Genomic DNA, 9,374 nt, shown 5'->3' with positions numbered 1-9,374 from the left:
CTGTCCCTGTCCCGTCCCTGTCCCCGTCTCTGTCCCTGTCTCCGTCCATGTCCCCGTCCCTGTCCCCGTCTCCGTCCCTGTCCCCGTCCCTGTCTCTGTCCCTCTCTGTCCCTGTCCCTGTCTCCGTCCCCGTCTCTGTCCCTGTCTCTGTCCCCGTCCCCGTCCCCGTCCCTGTCTCTGTCTCTGTCTCTGTCCCTGTCCCTGTCCCCATCTCTGTCCCTGTCTCTGTCCCTGTCTCTGTCCCCGTCCCCGTCTTCGTCCCCGTCTCCATCCCCGTCCCTGTCCCCATCTCCGTCCCCGTCCCTGTCCCTAGCTCTAGAGGAACAAGAGGAAGGAAGGAGAAGGAACTCACATGGGTCTCAGATGGTAAAGAGCTGATAGAGGTCTATAGAGGACTTAGCCAACCCCCCAACACCTGTCTACCACCATTACTGACAAGTAAGGAAGCCCAGGCAACTAACCATTGTCTCCACCTGATAAACCCTGATGAAATACTCTTCCAAATATCTGCATTATAACCGTATTATAACTGTATGGGCCATTATCGGGCTTAAAAAAGATATATTGAATTGATGAAGCCAGTGGGATGACAACATTAACAGAGACATTTGGGGGTGATAGGTTTACCTACCTGAGGACCGGGGGTCCGTTGGGGCCAGGGGGTCCTGGGACACAGCTGGGCCCTTTCAGCTCCGTCCCTGTATCTGGATCTGGTCTGTGATCACCTCCCTTACTGGTCTCCTCATTCTAAACCAATCAAACAAAAACACTCTTCCATTCAATCAGTGCTCTATTTTATAATAAAATGATCAGTAGCCGTTTGTGGTACTGAAGTACAATTACAGTGCAGTTAAGATTGTGGATCACTTATGCTCACTACTTGCCAATCAAAATGACAGCTGTGTGTCATGTCATCTGTCAATTTGAATTTCAGATTCTACACAATTATTCAGTGTCAACTCCTGCTCATCACCCCTCTTGAGTTTACAGTCCAGGCTCGAGACTGAGGGTTGTATCTCTGGGAAAGGGAAGGGGAATACCTAGTCAGTTGTACAACTGAATGCATTCAACTGAAATGTGTCTTCTGCATTTAATCCAACCCCTCTGAATTAGAGAATTAGAGAGGTGCGGGGGGGCTGCCTTAATCAACATCCACGTCATCGGCGCCCGGGGAACAGCAGCTGCCTTGCTCAGGGCCAGAACGACAGAGGACCCTCTAACAGGATAGACAGAGTCGTATCTCTGAGAGGACCATCTAACAGACATAGTTGTATCTCTGAGAGGACCCTCTAACAGACAGAGTTGTATCTCTGAGAGGACCCTCTAACAGGATATACAGAGTTGTATCTCTGAGAGGACCATCTAACAGACATAGTTGTATCTCTGAGAGGACCCTCTAACAGGATATACAGAGTTGTATCTCTGAGAGGACCATCTATGGTCGTATCACCTCATCAACCCTGATCTGCAGTCAGCACTGTTGGGAGACCAGTTAATCCATTGCTTCCTGCACACACCTACTCTATCATCAGAAATCCCTACTGCTCTTAGTCAGTGGCGGAGGAGGGCAAGAGTGAGGCTAAGTCAGAAATGACACACTGTTCCCTATACATTATAGTCCACTACTTTTGACCACAGCCCTATCAAATGTAGTACGCTAAATAGGGAATAGGGTGCCATTTGGAACGTAGCCAGGGAGTGAGGGTTGGACAGCACCCAAGGACAAATAAACAATCATACACCTGTCAAACGGGCAAGTCACATGACATTGGACTCACATGACCACCGGGGTGCCACAGTGAGGGAGGAGGAGGGAATAGGGGGGGGGGGGTGGACTCTGTAAACAGCAGGGTTGAATTTCCTCTGCTGGTCCACGGCAGGTTGTTGTTGGAGAGCTGAGGAAAGTAGTGGACAGTATGGTAAGTCAGTCACATGGGAAATAAATACACACCGACCCTGCAGAGGATGCCCTTGTAATAGACATATTTCATTTGTTTGTCATGTTGACATCAGTGGGAAATTAAATGAATAGAGTCCGTGTCAAAACTAGTTGAAGGGGCTTAAAGAAAACTCAATGTTGGCTTATTTCTAACAGCATCAGAGTGGATGGTAAGGTGTGTAATAGAATCTGTATGTTACTGCATCCTGCAGAGGCAGAGAACAAACACCTCACTAACAAGCCACGAAGGAAAAGCTCCTGCATAGGGGCATTGGCAAAGAAGTGGTGTTGCAGCTGCCAAGTTAAAATCCACTCAATCAGCAGATCCTCCCCTTCACAAAAAACATCAGCTGAACTGAAAGTAATCTGTAAATGTATCCAAATGTACAGTTGTGGCCAAAAGTTTTGAGAATGACACAAATATTAATTTTCAAAGGCTGCTGCCTCATTTTGAATGATGGCAATTTGCATATACTCCAGAATGTTATGAAGAGTGATCAGATGAATTGCAATTAATTGCAAAGTGCCATGCAAATGAACTGAATCCCCAAAAAACATTTCCACTGCATTTCAGCCCTGCCACAAAAGGATCAGCTGACATGTCAGCGATTCTCTCGTTAACGCAGGTGTGAGTGTTGACGAGGACAAGGCTGGAGATCACTCTGTCATGCTGATTGAGTTTGAATAACAGACTGGAAGCTTCAAAAGGAGGGTGGTGCTTAGAATCATTGCTCTTCCTCTGTCAATCATGGTTACCTGCAAGGAAACACGTGCCGTCATCATTGCTTTGCAAAAAAAGGGCTTCACAGGCAAGGTTATGGTTGCCAGTAAGATTGCACCTAAATCAACCATTTATCGGATCATCAAGAACTTCAAGGAGAGCGGTTCAATTGTTGTGAAGAAGGCTTCAGGGAGCCCAGACATTCCAGCAAGCGCCAGGACCGTCTCCTAAAGTTGATTCAGCTGCGGGATCGGGGCCCACAGAGCTTGATCAGGAATGGCAGCAGGCAGGTGTGAGTGCATCTGCATGCACAGTGAGGCGTAGACTTTGGGGGATGGCCTGGTGTCAAGAAGGGCAGCAAAGAAGCCACTTCTCTCCAGGAAAAACATAAGGGACAGACTGATATTCTGCAAAAGGTACAGGGATTGGACTGCTGAGGACTGGGGTAAAGTCATTTTCTCTGATGAATCCCCTTTCCGATTGTTTGGGGCATCCGGAAAAAAGCTTGTCCGGAGAAGACAAGGTGAGCGCTACCATCAGTCCTGTGTCATGCCAACAGTAAAGCATCCTGAGACCATTCATGTGTGGGGTTGCATCTCAGCCAAGGGACTGGGCTCACTCACAATTTTTCCTAAGAACACAGCCATGAATAAAGAATAGTACCAACACATCCTCCGAGAGCAACTTCTCCCAACCATCCAGGAACAGTTTGGTGACAAACAATGCCTTTTCCAGCATGATGGAGCACCTTGCCATAAGGCAAAAGTGATAACTAAGTGGCTCGGGGAACAAAACATCGATATTTTCGGTTAATGGCCAGGAAACTCCCCAGACCTTAATCCCATTGAGAACTTGTGGTCAATCCTCAAGAGGTGGGTGGACAAACAAAAACCCACAAATTCTGACAAACTCCAAGCATTGATTATGCAAGAATGGGCTGCCATCAGTCAGGATGTGGCCCAGAAGTTAATTGACAGCATGCCAGGGCGGATTGCAGAGGTCTTGAAAAAGAAGGGTCAACACTGCAAATATTGACTCTTTGCATCAACTTCATGTAAATGTTAATAAAAGCCTTTGACACTTATGAAATGCTTGTAATTATACTTCAGTATTCCATAGTAACATCTGACAAAAGTATCTAAAGACACTGAAGCAGCAAACTTTGTGGAAATTAATATTTGTGTCATTCTCAAAACTTTTGGCCAAGACTGTACAGTCTGGTAGGTTGTTGACAACACTAGACGCTAGAACTGGTATCTACATAGATATACAACAACAAGTAAAATAGCTCTACAAATCTAACACGTAATAACTAGAATCCAATAAGAACAGCAGAAATATTCCGACTGGGAGCTGTAACATGATACGTGGAGTCATCCACACCGGAGAGAGCTGCTCCTGGCTCTGACTGAATACACATATGAAGCACCATGCGCCTTCCCTGTCAGGAACTGTCCACAGACGCTATTTATAGAGACATTTCCATTCTGACAGCATTTCATATTCCATAAATGAAGGGAAAATACACAGGAACACACACTTCTTCAAAGTGCAAAGACAATCAGGATAAGACACGACATGGGGTTTACCCAGGGTCGGACTGCAGCTTGTCAAAACCGTGCATGACATATTCCTGCACGCACACACACATATAAACACACACACACACACACACACATATAAACACATACACATGCATGAGTATGCGCATGTACACACACACACACACGGCTGGCTCGCTTACCTGCTGGGAATGAGAGAATATTGTCCAGGAAAGAGGACTGAGACAAGACATAACAAAACAATAGTGGAAGATAGAGTCCAAATGTGATAAGGATCATGCTGCTGTCAATACAATGCCCTCTCTCTCCAACTTGGGTTTACTGAGGAGCCACAGCAAAACGACACGACTCCACTCTCACTCTCTGATCTCTCTTGCCTACTGCCCTCAACAGCCCGCTCTCTCCTCTCTCAGTATCCCTGCGTCTTTAGGAGGGGGGTGCCTGCCAACCATTGCCCATTAAATATCCTGCCTCAGTGAGCGCTAAATTTACAGGAGGCATCGTGTCAGCTGCTCTTTGTGACAATATTACAATCTTACTACTGCAAGGGATGCCTTTCTGAATCCTTTCCCCTCTCCTCTCACAAGGAAACAACGACACAACGACGACACAACATACTACATGGCTGGAATGTCATTGGAAAGACAAAGACCATACATACTATGTGGTCACTTCACAACTGTAGACAAATAAACAGAACACAATTTCACAAGGTATCTGATCTTGTACATGTTGCACAAGACAAGGAAAAATGAACACGGTTCTGTCATGAATGCAAATCACAAAGCACCTGATTTACGGTTGTCACCGTAAAAATATAGAATCTAAAACACCACAACGTCGGTCTCTAGGATATATCAATTAGACCCCCATCTATTTATCAGCCCTCTGCCGCAACATTAATGGTCAGGCATTTATAAAGAGGCACTTGGATCGTGGGTTGGCAGGGGATCAATATAGACGCCAGTATCAATTTAAATAAATGAATGTAAAGTTTTGAATTATATTTGCCATTTTCCCAATTAGAGCAATCAGTTGTTTGCATGTGTAGGTGATTGCCATGACTTGAATTTTACGTTCAGTTTTATCACCCCAAATGAAGTGAACAAATTAATTACTCTTACAAATGAACATTTCCTCTCCAAATGAACATAGCCTTGTGAGTATCAATTTAACCTTGTTTGACAATTATTTCTCACTGATATGAAAGGTCCTTATGCTTCCAAAACCATGCTCTCAACAAACTCAAGTGTCAGGACTCTTAAGAAAACCCCATGGAGAAGATGCCTTTACCTAATGACTTCTGTGTAATGGAGAGTCATAATCAAGGGCTAGGAAGAGGGATTTCACAGGGTTGTAATGGAAACTGAAATGCCCTAGGTAGAAATAACATCCAAATGACCAAAACATGGCCATTCACGATTTCATCCAGTTTAATACATATGTAAAAATGCCATCTTATGTACATTCGTATAAAATGTGTTCTGAAATTGTGAGATACAAAAACATTAGCATTAACACTAGAAATTATTCACAACAAGGAATCAGCCTATTGCAAATCGGTCAGATATTCCTGCTTTGTCCAAATGGTTCAGTGCATCTATAACAAGACTGAATTAATGTCCAGAACTAAGAGGCCAAAGTTAGACTGCCTCTATGATGATCCCCGTTGTATTATTCTTAACTCACAACATCAGTCACAGAGAGGAAAGTCAGCTAATAGAAGACAATAACAATCTATCCACCATGATTGTTAATACATTTTGAATCAAGGCCTTGCTATATATCCCACTTCAGTTGGCACCTCAGTCGAACCCTATACATTAAAACATGGACATTTCCCATCCATATAGAACATGGTTTATTCCATAAGTTACTCATAAAGACTACATTTAAATGATTACGATAAGGAGGAAAATAATAGTTCATGTTAATGTCACTTGGTAAACAATACATTTGTAGATGAGACAATGTGAGAGAATGAGAATGGTTCTGGAGGGAGGGAGGAGGTTGGTTCTGGAGAGGAGGTGGGTTCTGGAGGGAGGAGGTGGGTTCTGGAGGGAGGGGGGAGGTGGGTTCTGGAGGGAGGGGGTTGGAGGAGGTGGGTTGGTGGTGGTACGCATGTCATCCATGTAGGTACAGTATATTGGTGTAGGAGTTCAGCAGGGATCAATACTAACACGCTACATTATACTCTTCAGTGTTGTATGCAGTTCATTACATGCAGCCTATGTAGGCTGTCAAATAATGCTGTCAATAATAACAATATCAGCCTCAATTTAAAGTAAAAGTCCATATTTGTGCAATCTCAGCCACCAATGGTGCAGCTGTTCATAATGGAAGTGACTTCCAGGAGGGAAAAGAGCCTGAGTCTAAAGTACTGTACACTACATCAAGTACACCAGAGCCACTGCTCTGCTGCGGCGGCTCATATCGGGCTCTCCTCTTCTACCTCCTCCTCCTCCTTCGTCACTGTATCCCAGATGGTCTGAGTCTGAGGGCTCTCTTCCTCCTCTGGTAGTGTTCCTCTCAGGCCACCAGTTTGGATCTCGTCCCCTCCTCTCAGGCCAGCAGTTGGGATCTCGTTTCCTCCTCTCAGGCCAGCAGTTGGGATCTCGTCTCCTCCTCTCAGGCCACCAGTTGGGATCTCGTCTCCTCCTCTCAGGCCACCAGTTGGGATCTCGTCTCCTCCTCTCAGACCACCTCATCTGACTCCAGGTTGTATTCTTCATACAGGGCATCCAGGATGGCCAGTTGTTTCTCCATGGCAGGCAGGTAGACCCCCAGGTCCCGGTGCATGCCTGTGTTGAATCCTTCTTTCAGTTCCTCCCCCTCTCTGGACACCAGAGCCGCCGCAAAGCTGCTGTATGATGGCGCTGCTCGGAGGGCCAGCTGGGAACGGAGAGACGAAGTGTCACTAAGTCTCACACACCAACACACCAAGGTTATATAGGTTTGTACTTACACTACTGTTTTGTACTTACACTACAAAAGTTTGGGGTCACTTAGAAAATGTCCTTGTTTTTGAAAGAAAAGCACTTTTTGTCCATTAAAATAACATTGTTTATGTTGTAAATGACTATTGTAGCTGGAAACGGCAGATTTGTTTAATGGAATATCTACATAGGCCCATTATCAGCAACCATCACTCCTGTGTTCCAACCACACGTTGTGTTAGCTAATCCAAGTTCATAATTTTAAAAGGCTAATTGATCATTAGAAAACCCTTTTGCAATTATGTTAGCACAGCTGAAAACTGTTGTGCTGATTTGAAGAAGCAATAAAAAAACTGACCTACTTTAAACTAGTTGAGTATCCGGAGCATCAACATTTGTGGGTTCGATTACAGTCTCAAAATGGCCAGAAACAAATAACTCTTCTTAACTCATCAGTTTCTTGGCAATTTCTCACATGAAATAGCGTTCATTTCTCAGAACAAGAACAGACTGAAGATCTCGTACAACGCTGTGTCCACGCTGTGTCCACGCTGTGTCCACGCTGTGGACGTCCTGGGCTGGTGTGGTTATACGTGGTCTGCGATTGTGGGCCGGATGGACGCCAAATTCTCTAAAATGATGGAGGGGGCTTATGGTAGAGAAATTAAGATTAAATTCTCTGGCAACAGCTCTGGTAGACATTCCTGTAGTCAGTATGCCAATTGCACGCTCCCTCAACTTGAGACATCGGTGGCATTGTGTTTGACAAAACTGCACATTTTAGTGGCCTTTTATTGTCCCCAGCACAAGGTGCCCTTGTGTAATGATCATCCTGTTTAATCAGCTTCTTGATATGCCACATCTGTCAGGTGGATGGATTATCTTGGCAAGGGAGAAATGCTCACTATCAGGGATGTAAACCAATTTGGGCACAACATTTCAGAGAAATAAGCTTTCGTGCCTATGAAAAATGTCTGGAAACTTTACATGTTGCATTTATATTTTTGTTCAGGATAATTTATTTCAGTTTGTGTGTGATGTAGGGGTTATATACTGTACACATTATAAATAAAACCTTTTTATAAACAATGGCATCGCTGCCATGTTGATCTGAGCCTTGCTGTTAGAGAACATTAGTGTCTGACTTTCAGCTGTCGCAAATGCACCTCCCCCGACTCCTCCAGTCCTTGACAGTTGGTTGTTTTAGAATTACCACTCAAACGCGCCCAATATCTGCAGTGCTGCTCCTCGTCTTGCGGAGTCTCCCTTTAAATTATAAAGTCAATCTCAATGTGATCCGCAAGATTCAGAAGCTTGAAAACCCCATTAGAAAAAAATCCTTAAACCCCATTTTTGCCTCCCAAAAAAAAACGACATTTTAGTTTTTATTTCAGTTTGTTTTGGAGTCAAAGATAACAGTTTCAGTATAGCTTTTCAAACAGGTTTGTTAATTATTTTATTTCCGTTTACTAAATAGTTTTTGTTCCTTGATTAGTTTGTTTCAGTTGACTATAATAGCCTTAGTGCACGCACGCACAGACACACGCACGCACAGACACACGCACGCACAGACACACGCACGCACAGACACATGCCCGCCCGCCCGCCAAAGTGGGCCTGATCTTATGATGGGAGACTTTTTCCAACTATAAACTGCTTCCTTAAAAAGAGCTTGAAGACTGATTATCAAGCATTACTCACAGCAAATACACCTCGCACAACCCATCCATGATACTGCCGCAGACTCCGTCCATAAGCATTACCTGAGTGGACGAGGGAGGGGAGTGTGTTAGGATAGAGGACATTACGTAATACACTATATGACATCAAACCAAAAGAGGACTATCACCTAACCATTACCGTGTGTGTGTACCACAGTGTTGCGATGCTAACTCACCCAGCGCTCCGGGGATATCCCTTTCCCCAGAGTTGACCAGGGACAGGAACTCCTTGAGGAACTTGAGTCCTCGTTTGAGCCACAGCAGGGCCTCGGTGGCTGAGTTGCGGACGCGGGCCACGCCGGTCTGCACCTCGTGGAGCACTATGGTCTGCAGTGTGGGGAAGCTGCCCGGGTCCGACGACAGCTTCTGGTGGATCTTCTACAGACAGCCACACAGAGAGACAGAAGAACTTGTCGTCATAAAGACAAATGTCTGATGACCAAACGGCACCCTATTCCCTTTATATACACTATATGTGCGCCCTGGTCAAAAGTA

The 9,374-nt window shown here is 44.9% G+C and overlaps 1 long non-coding RNA gene across 1 annotated transcript; it reads right to left on the bottom strand.

Annotated features, from left to right (window-relative positions):
* Nucleotides 1-7,027: 7,027 nt before the first annotated feature.
* LOC118944733 lies at nt 7,028-9,292 on the bottom strand. Its single transcript, XR_005040036.1, has 3 exons — nt 9,056-9,292; nt 8,860-8,921; nt 7,028-7,114 (listed from the first exon to the last, which is right to left on the bottom strand). It is a non-coding gene; the product is annotated as an uncharacterized LOC118944733 (long non-coding RNA).
* Nucleotides 9,293-9,374: the final 82 nt, after the last annotated feature.

This window comes from Oncorhynchus mykiss, chromosome 3 (assembly GCF_013265735.2).
Source record: "Oncorhynchus mykiss isolate Arlee chromosome 3, USDA_OmykA_1.1, whole genome shotgun sequence".
Classification (NCBI taxonomy): domain Eukaryota; kingdom Metazoa; phylum Chordata; class Actinopteri; order Salmoniformes; family Salmonidae; genus Oncorhynchus; species Oncorhynchus mykiss.
The sequence above is the reverse complement of the archived record's forward strand: the minus strand, read 5'-3'. Positions and strand labels throughout refer to the sequence as shown.